At 41.9% G+C, this 13,273-nt stretch overlaps 1 non-coding gene across 1 annotated transcript; it reads left to right on the forward strand.

Annotated features, from left to right (window-relative positions):
- The first annotated feature begins 2,958 nt into the window (after positions 1-2,958).
- LOC142679713 (U2 spliceosomal RNA) lies at positions 2,959-3,143 on the forward strand. The gene has a single exon (XR_012852882.1). It is a non-coding gene; the product is annotated as a U2 spliceosomal RNA (small nuclear RNA).
- The last annotated feature ends 10,130 nt before the right edge of the window (positions 3,144-13,273 follow it).

The following is a 13,273-nucleotide window of genomic DNA, read 5'->3' on the forward strand; positions in this document are numbered from 1 at the left end:
TGACTAGGGCTAGATTGGTGTTAGATCTTTTCTGTAGTGCGTCCGCTTTTAGAGTGAACTGGAGTAAAAGCATTTTTAAGTGTTTTGGTGACAGTAATGTTAGAATGGATGGTGTAAAGTGTGAACAAGGCGCAATTAGGGTTTTGGGTATTTTATTCAATGAAAACTTAAAGGGGAACGAGAGTTGGGATGAATGTGGTATGCGGATTGAGCGAAAGTTGAATTTCTGGCGTATGCGTAGTTTGACGTTTTCTGGTAAAACCTTAATCATTAAGTCAGTTATTTTGCCAATCCTGCTCTTTTGTGCAGTGATATTTCCCTTTTCAACCAGGAAAATAAAAAAAGCAAAGAAAATGGTTTTTACTTTTTTTTGGGGATGCAGGATGGAAAAGTTGAAGCGGGAGTATCTATATAAATTGTGCGAGCATGGTGGAATGAATTTCCCAAATATTGAGGTTTTCTTGGGGTTGAGTTATGTGAAGGTAGTGACGGTGTTGATTGAGCGGAATAACAAAACTGCGTATATGATGAGGTATTTGGCTGGATGGACGCTTTTCGGGTTAAATTGGGTGAAGAGGGATGCAAGAGTGCCTGTGGCATTTAAATGTCCTGTGTGGTACATGAAGATTGAATGGTTTGTGAGGAAGTATGATTTACTATCTGTACCTATGGTGGATTTCAAGAATAAGAATGGTGTGATGAAAAGAATGCGGGCGAATGAGCTTGCATGTAATATTGATGGGCTGCGGTCAGGTGAAGCGGATGCAGTATGGAAGAATTTGGATATTGTAGGGGTGTCAAACCGCCAACGGGATGTAGTGTGGATGTCATTACATAATATACTGCCTGTGAGACAAGTCCAAAAGCAGCGGGATCTCATTAGACATGAAGTGTGCCCTAGGGAGGGGTGTGGGGCTAGTGAGAGCATACGCCATCTAATATGGGATTGTGACTTCTCTTATGAAGTATGGAAGAGAGTAGGGGGTTTGTGTAAAGAGCTGGCAGGTGTAACATATGTGAATTGGAAGGTGGCAATGTTTGGGATGGGTGCATGTAGTAGAGCTAAAGATAGAATATTATGGTTAATAATGGTATGTGTGATGGAAAGTCTGTGGGATGTGAGGAATCTTTTGGTATTTAAAAGAAAGGTTGTGTCTGTAAATGATTGTGTTAAGATATTTTTGTCCCGGTTATATGTCAAATATTTATGGGATAAGCAGCGCGGTGGTGGCAATGTTGATTCCGAAGGGATTTGGAAATTCAAAAAGTGGAAAGCATTAATCCGCTATAAATAATGTTGTTTTGTCATCTGTTATTTCTGTAATGCATTGTCTTTCTTTTGGAATTAAATAAAAGAACAAATTTAAAGAGTAACCATAGAGATGATTGATATAAGCGATATCGTTTTTTTGATTATTCAGATTGAAAAACTTAAGTTTTCGCTTCGTATCTAACTGAATGGTTATTAAAAAGAAAAAAAAATAAAAAAAAAAAAAAAAAAAAAAAAACTTTAGGGTATTGCCTTGTTTCTTGGTCAGGAGGTGCCCTGGTACCCTTTTCCTTGGCCTGGGGGGATCGTTTCTCTTAGGAGAGACTTCACCCCTCTGCTGCTATTGGGGAGGAGGATTAGTCCAGGGCAACGGGGAGCGATCACTTGCCTGGCATCTAGGTGCTGAAGGTACTATCTTTGGATTTCTTTGGATATCGTTGGCTTTTGTTGCGGCAGGATGGAGGAAGTCCCTGACTACATGCGTACTCGGAATGCTGTTCGTTTTACGATGGAGGAATCTGGAGGACAAAGCAGAGACTTGGAATTCCTAACGAAGGTACTCTTGCTTGATCTTTTCCAGTTGGAGAGACAATGGATATTGTCTGTAATGGACTATCCAAGAAGAGGATGTTTCGATGTCACTTTTTGTACAGAGGACATTTATCTGGATTTTCTGGACACTTTAAAGAAGAAGAAGCAGGATCCAAGACTGGTTGGTGTGATTGTAACACCGCACTTTGCTCCTAGCAAAAAGTTGGTCATTGTTAAAATGTTTTCCCCCTATGTGTGTAAAGACGATATTATATGCTTTCTCACTAAGTTCTGTGAGGAGGTGGTGGAGAAGGGTAAGGTCTTTAATCCCTTTGGATTCTGGACAGGTAAATGGAAATTCCTGTGTAAATTTAAGGCAGTTGGAGAGGCTGGAAACTTATTGCTTCCTCCAGCACGCTTTAAAATTGGCAGTGCAAGTGGGAATCTCTACTTTTTTGGAATGGGGATTTTTTGCCACAATTGTAAAGAGTATGGGCATGAGAAGGAGAATTCTGGAAAAATAATTTGTACCAAATGTTTTAAGGAAGGTCATAAGTATAATGATTGTGAGAAGGGCAAAGTGTGTAACATGTGTAGAGAAGAAGGGCATGTGTTTAAAAATTGTCCAAAAAAAAGTAAAAGTGAAGCAAAGGAGGAGAGTAAGAAGACCGTTAAAAGAAAGGAAGAGAAAGTTACCCCACAAAAAGAGGATAAACCACAGAAAAAGGGAGGAGCGGGGAAAAGTGTTGAGGTTAAAAAAAGTGATGAAACAAAAAGGAGGAAAATTGTGGAACAAAATGTAGTTTCAGATGAAGATAGAGCAGAAAGAGATAAACTAGTGAAAGACGTGGAGGGATTAAGAGATAAAATTAATTTTGAGAAGGTTCGGAGGCGGGTACGAACCTGTTTAAGAGGGAATATACCAGATTTTCTGGAGAGATATAAAGTACCAACCTGGTTGGCATGTATTGTAAATTTGGAATGGGACGGTCAAGATCTTCGAGAACATCTTGTGGATATGCTTGGTGTAATCGCTGTAAGAAACGGTTTGTTTTATTAATTTTACTTAAAAAAAAAAAAAAAAAAGAGAGAGAAATAAAAATTATATTTGGTTTTTTCATAATGATGATCAAGTCTTTAAATTTGAAGTTTAAAATTTAACTCGAGACGGATCTGAGTGGAAACCTTATCTGTTCTTTTCAGTTTAATATCTGATACGTCCCCTATCTGGGGACCATATATTAAATGGATTTTTAGAACAGGGAGATGGAAATAGAGCTTGCTCTGTCCACTCCACGCATTGACCTGGTATTGCAGTATTTCCAGGACCGGTGCACCCTTTCCTTATGTGTTTACTAAAATCAGATTCCAAAAGTGCTTTTTGTGTTTGCCATTGTTTTTGTCTTTCGGATGGGATCTCCCCTTTTAATCCCATTATTTCAACACCTGTTGGACAATGCATTTGTACAGTCATGTGTGATAATGAGCTAATTTATTAAATGCAATTAATTAATACATTGCCACCTCTTGTTTTGTGTCGTCTGTGTTTCTGTGTTTCCGGCATTTCACATTGGAACAGCTCATTCACCTTCCTTGTCTTCTCTCCGCCCTCCCTCCTAGGTAGGTTAAAGAGCTGCACCTGAGCCAGCCACTGATTGATGCAGCACCATAGTCAAATAGTGGAGTAGGGGAACAGCAAACAGCCATTAAAGCAGCCAGCCCGCCCGCCCGTCACAATGGACCTACCTGTGTACACTAGATGGATGTGATGGAATGTACTGTGGTCCCTACATTTCAAGAAGAAGTAAGAATTGCAGTTGCAACAAACCCTTGCTTGCCTACAAAGAGAGCAGCAATTTGGATTTGTTACTATGTTACCTGGAAGAATAACAAACTGTGCAAGGATGGAGGTTGTAGGAGCAAGGAGAACAAGTTGTCTGTAAAGTTGGTGGATGCCTATTTTCCATTTTGCAGTCCCTTGTCTCCCTCTTGTGGCCTCCTGGAGGCAACTAGCTGTGCAAAAAAAAGACAGCCTGGGGACCGGCTGTTGCAGTGTTGCCCTCTCAGGCAACACTGAGTGACTGACTGAGCCGCACCGTCTTATATAAAGTTCAGACGGAACTTTGCACGTGTCATAGTGGAGACCTCAGGAGCCAGAGCCAGCTTTCTGACATCATAATGGGGCCTCAGAGATAAAAGCCTGGGCCCAGGCAGTGTTGGTCAGTGCTGCTCAGCAGGCAGCACTGGACTGGATTAAAGCTGATACAAGGTGTGAAAGGAGAAGGGGTGGCAGTGGGCATGCACTTACTGCTGCTGCTGCTGCTGCTGCTGCTGCTGCTGCCAGTGTTTGCACGGCAGGAGGGCATTTGGGCGTTGCCAGGAAGGCGTTTTTATGTCGATTCCTCCTCTTTCAGCACTGCATTGTGGTGCAAGCAAAAGAAGCAAATCCTGTCTTGCTTCCTCTCCGGCCTTTATTCACCTCCCGCTTAGTAGCTGTGAGTGTGTGTGAGCCTGCAGGGCCCCATGGAATTGCCTAGGAGTAGGCTGAATCGCTGCAAGGGGTGAACAGCAGTATTGGGCAGGCTCGGTCAACGCGCGGCCCGTTCGGGTTATCGCTTCTCGGCCTTTTGGCTACGATCTGGTAGGGGAAACCTTATTGGATCAGGTCAGAAGGCTTCTTTGGGGTCCTCCTTGTGGGGGCCCCGGGTAAACGAGTTGGGATCTTGGAGGTGCGAAGGACGACGACATGGCGGTTCGAGGGGCGGAGGACACGATCCGTTTTCAGGTAAAGCCTGCTTTTCTAAAGAAAATTTCGTTAAAAGAAATCGTGGAGGAGATCATTTATGGCGTGTTGAAGCTTCGTGCATCGGATGTGGAGAGCCTGCAGGATTTTCCTAATCAAGGTACTTTTGATATGACTTTAACAAATGAATACATGTGCATGGATGCAATGGAGAAAATCAGACTAAGTACTGCAGAGATTTTGAAAAAAGTGGATATTGAACCTTTATTCAAGCAAGCAAGAAGGGTCCTGATTGTGCATATGTACAACACCAGATTTTCAGAGGAACTTTTAAAAGCATACTTGTGGCGGTTTTGTGAGGAAATTTCTGCTGGAGAGAGACTAAAAAACTCATATGGTATACCTAATGGTAAAAGGAGGTACTTGGTGGTGTTTAACCCCTTAAGGACGCAGCCTAGTTTGGGCCTTAAGGCTCAGAGCCCATTTTTCAAATCTGACATATTTCACTTTATGTGGTAATAACGTCGGAATGCTTAAACCTATCCAAGCGATTCTGAGATTGTTTTCTCGTGACACTTTGGGCTTCATGTTCGTGGTAAAATTTGGTCGATATATTCAGTCTTTATTTGTGAAAAATTGCAAAATTTAGAGAAAATTTACAAAAAATAGCATTTTTCAGAATTTAAATGCATCTGCTTGAAAAACAGACGGTTATACCACCCAAAATAGTCACTAGTTCACATTTCCCATATGTCTACTTTAGATTGGCATCGTTTTTTGAACATTATTTTATTTTTCTTGGACGTTACAACGTTTAGAACATAAACAGCAATTTCTCATATTCTTAAGAAAATTTCAAAAGCCTTTTTTTGAAGGTGCCAGTTCAGTTCTGAAGTGGATTTGAGGGGCCTATGTATTAGAAACCCCCATAAAACACCCCATTTTAAAAACTAGACCCCTCAAAGTATTCAAAACAGCATATAGAAAGTTTTTTAACCCTTCAGGCATTTCACAGGAATTAAAGCAAAGTGGAAATGAAATTTGCAAATTTCATTTTTTCTGCTGAATTTCAATTTTATTCAATTTTTTTTTAGTAACAGAGAAGGTTTTACCAGAGAAACACTACTAAATATGTATTGTCCAGATTCTGCAGTTTTTAGAAATGTCCCACATGTGGCCCTACTGCGCTCGTGGACTAAAACACAAGCCCTAGAAGCAAAGAAGCACCTAGTGCATTTTGAGGCCTCTTTTTTATTAGAATATATTTTAGGCAGCATGCCAGGTTTGAAGAGGCGTTGAGGTATCAAAACAATGGAAACCCACCAGAAGTGACCCCATTTTGGAAATTACACCCCTCAAGGAATTCATTTATGGTTTTTGTTATCATTTTGACCGCACAGTTTTTTCACAGCACCTATTTGAATTGGGCTGTGAAATGAAAAAAATGATATTTTTTCCAATAAAATGTCATTTTTGATCAAATTTTCTTATTTTCACAGGGAACAACATACCCCATTTTGTTGCCCAATTTGTCCTTAGTGCGGCAATACCCCATTTGTGGTGATAAACTGCCGTTTGGGCCCATGGGAGGGCTCAGAAGGAAAGGAGCGCTATGTGTTTGTTGGAGTCCAGATTTTGCTGGATTGGTTTTCGGGTGCCATGTTGCATTTGCAGAGCCCCAGAGGTATCAAAGCAATGGAAACCCACCAGAAGTGACCCCATTTTGGAAACTACACCCCTCAAGGAATTCATTTATGGTTTTTGTTATCATTTTGACCGCACAGTTTTTTCACAGCACCTATTTGAATTGGGCTGTGAAATGAAAAAAATGATATTTTTTCCAATAAGATGTCATTTTTGATCAAAATTTCTTATTTTCACAAGGAACAACATACCCCATTTTGTTGCCCAATTTGTCCTTAGTGCGGCAATACCCCATTTGTGGTGATAAACTGCCCTTTGGGCCCATGGGAGGGCTCAGAAGGAAAGGACCACCATTTGGCCTACTGGAGCTTTTCTGGTGCTAAGTCATGTGTGCAGAAGCCCCTGAGGTACCAGTACAGTTGAAACCCCCGAGAAGTGACCCCATTTTAAAAACTACACCCCTTAAGACATTCATCTAGAGGTGTAGTGAGCATTTTGACCCCACAGGTACTGTGTAAAAGATAATGCGCAGCAGATGGTGCAGTGTGAGATTTGCAATTTTATATATGTATATGCCATTTCAGTGTCCAATATATTGTGCCCAGCATGCGCCACCGGAGATATACACCCCTTAAATTGTAATGTGGGTTCTCCTGGGTACGACAATACCCTACATGTGGCTGTTATCAGCTGCCTGGGCATACGGCAGGGCTCAGAAGGGAAAGATGAGGGGGGTAAGCTGTGCGGAGTGCATCAGGGTAAATTAAAAATCAAGGGATGTATGATACATTTTAAAACAATCTTTTATACAGAGCCCTGGTTTTTCGGGACACGTGTCACATTGGTATATTGTGTTCTTCCTTATCCCCCTCTTATAGCAGACTCTGCACCACTTTTGACTCTTTCCCTTTCCACCGGTTTGGGGACCTTCTCCTGGAAAGTGTTGCCCTGGTACGATGAGTGTGGCCTCGCTTCCAGAAGTACTGGGTGCCCCCCCTTCCTGGTCCCTAAAGATTAGATCTTGAAATTCCAGGAAAGTTCCCCTCTGGCCTGCACATCGACGTAGCACATACGCATTGTACAAAGCCATCTATATGATGTGCCCGGCCAGCTTCTTCGTACGCATGGCGCTGTAAGGCTTCAGGACTTGATTTGACAAGTCCATCCCTCCCATGTACCTATTGTAGTCCAGGATGCAGTCTGGTTTGGGTGTGGCCTTTCCTTCATATATCCTAAACCTGTAGGTATACCCTGATGCACTCTCGCACAGCTTATACATCTTCACGCCATACCTTGCCCTCTTACCTGGCAGGTACTGGCGGAATTGAACCCTCCCTTTAAAATGTACCAGGGACTCATCAATAGAAAAACACTTCTCGGGGGTGTATGCTTGTGAAAACCGGGCACTGGAACGGTCTAATAGGGGTCTCCGTTTATACAAACGGTCAAAACTGGGGTCATCTCGGAGTGGGCACGGCTCATTATCAGTATAATGTAAGAAGCGAAGTATTGCCTCATTTATTTATTTTTTTAGGTTCCAGTTCATTTCTGAAGTTGCTTTGAGGGGCCCATATATTAGAAACCCCTATCAAACACCCCATTTTAGAAACTAGACCCCTCAAAGTATTCACAACAGCATTTAGAAAGTTTATGAACCCTTTAGGTGTTTCACAGAAATTTAGAGCAAAGTAGAGGTGAAATTTACTCTTTTTATACCATTTTTTTTATAACACAAAAGGATTTAACAGAGAAACGCAACTCAATACTTATTGCCCAGATTCTGCATTTTTGAGAAATATCCCACATGTTGCCCTCGGGCGGTAATGGACTGAAGCACCGGCCTCCGAAGCAAAGGAGCACCTAGCGGATTTTGAGCCCTCTTTTTTATTAGGCACCATGTCCGGTTTGAAGAGGTCTTGTGGTGCCAAAACATTGGAAACCCCCCAAAAGTGACCCCAATTTGGAAACTAGACCCCTTGAGGAATCCATTGTAGTTTTCTTGGGGTGCATGCGGCTTTTTGATCAGTTTTTATTCCATTTTTAGGTGGCGTGGTGACTAATAAACAGCAATTCTACTATTGTTTTTGTATACTTTTTTTTTTTACAGCGTTCACCGTGCGCTATAAATGACATATTCACTTTATTCTGCGGGGCGATACGATCACGGCGATACCAGATGTTTATAGTTTTTTTTTATGTCTTATGGCGTTTGCACAATAAAATACGTTTTGTAAACAATCACTCACTTTTTGTGTTACCTTATTCTAAGAGCCAGAACGTTTTTATTTTTCAATCAATAAAGCCGTGCGAGGACTTATTTTTTGCGTAACGAACTGTATTTTCCATCAGTACCATTTTTAGGTACATGCGACTTTTTGATCTCTTTTTATTCCATTTTTTGGGAGGTGAAGTGACCAAACAATTGTGATTGTGGTACGGTTTATTAATATTTTTTTTTACGGCGTTCACCGTGCGGGATAAATAACAAAATAATTTTGTAGTTCAGGCCGTTACGGACGCGGCGATACCAATTATGTATAGTTTATTTGTTTGTTTATATATTTTTATTAATAATAAAGGACTGATAAGGGAAAAAGTGGGACTTTTACTTTTATTACTTTTAAAACTTTTATTTTCTTATTTTTACACATCTTTTTTTAACTTTTTTTTTACTTTATTACTTTGTCCCACTAGGGGACTTGAGGGCTGGAGGCCCTGATCGCTATTCTAATACACTGCACTACATGCGTAGTGCAGTGTATTAGAACTGTCAGCTACTCACTGACAGCAAGCATAGTGGGTCCTGACGTTGTCAGGACCCACTAGGCTTCCGTCTATGGCATAGCCGGACGCCATTGTTTGGTGTCCGGTTGCCATAGTCACCATCGCCGGCCGCTATCGCGTAGCAGGCCGGCGATGGCAGCTTAACCCCTAAAAAGCCGCGATCTCTATAGAACGCGGCTTTTAAGGGGTTAATCAGCGGGGACACAGCGATCGGTCCCCGCTGTAGGAGCTGTGACAGCTGCTGAACAAGACAGCAGCGTCACAGCTCCTGTATGTGTCGGGAGGACGGCCGAAACGGCCGTTACTCCCGAGACGTACTATTACGGCATGGAGCGCGAACGATACAGCTGCCATGACGTAATAGTACGTCAAGGAGCGGGAAGGGGTTAAAAAAGACAAGAATGCTTTGGAGGGATATTTATGTCCACCTGCTTCATTTTCTATAACTGGAGAGAGAGGGTTTTGTTTCTTTAGAGGACAGCCAGAGTTTTGCAGGAATTGCAGTAGATATGGTCATACTAAGGACAGGTGTGTGAAGGGGGAGGTGTGCAGGATTTGTGGGAGTTCTTCACATAAGGCTGCTAATTGTGGTAGTGCAAGAGTTTGTGACTTGTGTGGGTTGGCTGGACACATGGCTAGGAAATGCCCTGAGCATGGGGAGGTTTTTACTTATGCTCAAGCTGCCAGGAGAAATGTAAGACGCAGGGCGCCAAATGTGGAGGTGTCTGGTGCCAAACTGCGGCAAACTGATGTAGGGATTGGGGCATCATCGGCTGATTTCGCTGAGGCTGGAGAACCCCAGTCGCTCGGAAATGTGGGATTTGTGGATACCGCAGGAGTGGGGCTCCCTCCCGACAGTGGGGAGTGTGAGCTAGTCCACATGGAGACTGTTCCTACAGTGGAGCAGGCATTAGACCTTCCACAAGAGGCACAATGTGCAATTGGTGATTTGGAGGTAATGATGGATGAGTTTTCTCAGGTGGCAGCTGAAAGTGATTTGGGTGTGGTGAGCCCCGTTAGTCTCCCTGACCTGGATGAGGTTGATTCAGATGACTTGCTAACGCCTGGACAAAGGAGTACTAGGAGAGCCTCTGGTGAGGATGAAAGACCTGTGAGGGCAGTATTGAAAAAGCCAAGGTTTGATCATGCCAATAGGTATGCATGCTTATCTGTAGAGGCAATGCCTTCCTTCTCAGGGGACGGTGGAGGTTTTGAATCTCCAGGTTCGCCTGTTATTGAATATCTGGAAAAAGATGATGTTGAGAAGTTAAAAAAGACTAGTCAGTTTAAAAAGTAGTACAGATTCAAATTATAATGGCTAAGTATTGTATAAAACTTGCTTTTATCCTTATAATGGCATTGATAGTAGCTTCCCTTAATGTTAGGAGTATAGGATCTGAATTTAGAAGGGCAGCAATTTTTGACCAATTAAAAAATGTTAATGCTGACATAATTTGCATACAGGAGTGTGCTATTCAGATCGCTCCAGCTGGGGCTGAGTGGAATTGTGGGAAATCCTTTTGGTCGGTCGGTGGTGAGAATCGGAATGAAGGAGTGGGTATTCTCCTTAAGAATAATAATGTTACAGTGAGTGATTTTAGAATTATTGTACCAGGTCGTTTTATAATTTTAGACTGTGTTTTTTTAGGTCATAAAATTAGGGTTTTTAGTATTTATGCTCCTGCTGAGAAGCAGGCTAGAATTTCCTTTTTTGAGACACTTAAATTATATATGCCTGGTCGTGCTTTTACAATTGTTGCAGGGGATTTTAATTGTATCAGAGTAGTAGGGGATAGAGAAAGTGTTGCAGAGGTAAAATTGGACTTTTCTTCTAAAATTTTAAATCAGCTTATTTTAGATTTGAGATATCAGGATGCTGGAGTATCGATTGACGGAGAGGATAAATATACTTACCTGGCGGAAAGTGGAAGGGCCAAATCCAGAATTGATTTTATTTTTGCCTCTGAAGGTATAAAAACTAAGAATTGCAGACATCAGAAAAATAGTTTTTCAGACCATAAAATGGTTTCTGTTGAATTTTGTTTTAATGAGTCTCTCAGGTTTGGAAGGGGGTTGTGGAAACTAAATACAAGTTTGTTGCAGGAGGTTGACGTATTGCAGGAATTAAAAAAGGTATTTCAATTTTGTGTTGAGAAACAATCTGATTATGCAGATTTGTTGGTTTGGTGGGATTGGGCAAAAGAACAGATGGTTTCCCTCCTTAAAAGAATAGGTATCAGGAAGGCAAAAGAGAGGAGGGAAGAGGAAGCCCGTTTGACGAGGAAGTTGGAGACTCTCCAGAAGTTTAAAAATGCAGGTTGTGATGTGGAGGAGGACTTAAAAATCATAAAGGATGAGATAAAGAAAGGTTTGATGGATCGAGGGAGGCAGATTGTGTTCCAATCAAAGATAAGGCATTTGGAGGAAAACGAACAGTGTTCGAGGTATTTCTTTAAAAAAACCTTTAATGCAAAAGGGATCATTTCCTCAGTTTTAACACCTACAGGAGAAGTTTGTGGCAAGGGAATGACTACTGAGGTTTGTAGGTTTTATCAATCATTGTTTGGAGTGGATGGGGCGGCATGTGACGGCGAGATTTGTGGCTGCTGCGGGGATGTGGAGAGTGGTGTCTTGCTTGAAGATGTAGAGGGTATGTCTGGCGGTATTGGTGAGTTAGAGATTGGGGAAGGTGTGGACGCCATGGCTGGAGATGGGACCCCGGGGTGTGGTGGGCTCCCGGTTGAGTTTTGCCGGGGGTGCTGGTCTTTCGTCAAGGAACAGGTGGTGAAAGTTCTGAGATATGCATTTGATAGTGGGGGGCTTTCAACCTCAATGAGGCAGGGAGTGGTGACTTTGATTCATAAGAAGGGAGATAGGAGGGAAATGAAGAACTGGCGTCCTATCACCCTCTTGAATACTGACTATAAGCTATTAGCAAAGATCATTGCAGGAAGGATGAGTCAGGTGGTAAAATACATGGTTGGTATGCATCAAACTTGCGCTGTCCCTGGGCGTAGGATATCGGACAATTTGCTGTTATTACGGGATCTGATATTTTATGCAAACGAGGTGGATATATCTTTGATATTGGAGTCAATTGACTTGGAAAAGGCGTTTGACAAAGTTTCTCATCGATTTATGTTTGCAGTATTGAAGAGGATGGGAATACCTGCAAAACTAATGACGATGATCCAAGGGCTGTATAATGGGGTTGAGAGCCAGGTATTAATTAATGGGAATGTGAGTCCCTCCATTAAGGTTAAATCCGGTGTGAGGCAAGGGTGCCCGCTCTCACCCATTTTATTTGTGTGTGTTATGGAGCCTTTGTTTATTAGTTTACAAAATGATAAAAAAATATCTGGTTGTTTTATTCCGGGAGGCGATGGGCATCAGGTCAAGTCACTAGGATACATGGATGACGCAGTATTTGTGTGTACCTCGGTGGCCGATCTTAATCGAGCCAATTTACATCTTAGGATTTTTTGTGCAATATCAGGGATGAAAGTCAACTGGGACAAATGTCAGTTGTGTAACTTTGGCAAGCAGGTACAAGTGAAGGTGGACAGAGTGATGCAGACAGATAAGATTGAAGTCTTGGGAGTTACCTTTGAGAGAGATCTCAAGGGTAAACACAGTTTCTCTCTATTAGAGGCTAAAGTAGACCAGAAGCTTGCCTTCTGGAAATTGAGAAGCCTGTCCCTGAAAGGGAAAGTATTGGTAATAAAGTCGGTAATCCTTCCTTTACTGTTGTATGTTGCTGTAATTTTCCCTCCCAATAAGTTGTGGGTAAGAAGAATTACTAGGAAATTATTCGTATTTTTCTGGAACTCCAAAATGGAGAAACTAAGACGGGAGGTGGTCATGAGGAAAACGATTTTGGGAGGGTATGATTTTCCTAATATTGATGTGTTTTTAAATCTGCACTATTTATTGTTGATTCTTAAAACTGTGAAAGGGGAAAACAGAGCGGCAGATATGATACGTTACCTGGCGGGATGGTTGATGGTGAAATGGAAATGGTGCGTAAGAGATTTAAAACGGCCGATATCCTGGAAACTGCCTGTATTTTATGTCATCTTAAAATCCTTTTATGTACGTTTTAATCTGGGTACTGCAGGTGACCTTGACAAGAAGAAAATTATTGATTTAGTTAGAAATAACGAGGTTTTATGTGAGGTTCCTTTTGCAAATAATGCACAATCCGCTAGAGTTTGGAAGCTCTTTAAGACACCTGGAGTATCTAATAGACAACATGATGTGGTTTGGTTGACTTTACATAACTGTCTTCCAACAAGGTCTCT

This window comes from Rhinoderma darwinii (genome assembly GCF_050947455.1).
Source record: "Rhinoderma darwinii isolate aRhiDar2 chromosome 2 unlocalized genomic scaffold, aRhiDar2.hap1 SUPER_2_unloc_55, whole genome shotgun sequence".
Classification (NCBI taxonomy): Eukaryota; Metazoa; Chordata; class Amphibia; order Anura; family Rhinodermatidae; genus Rhinoderma; species Rhinoderma darwinii.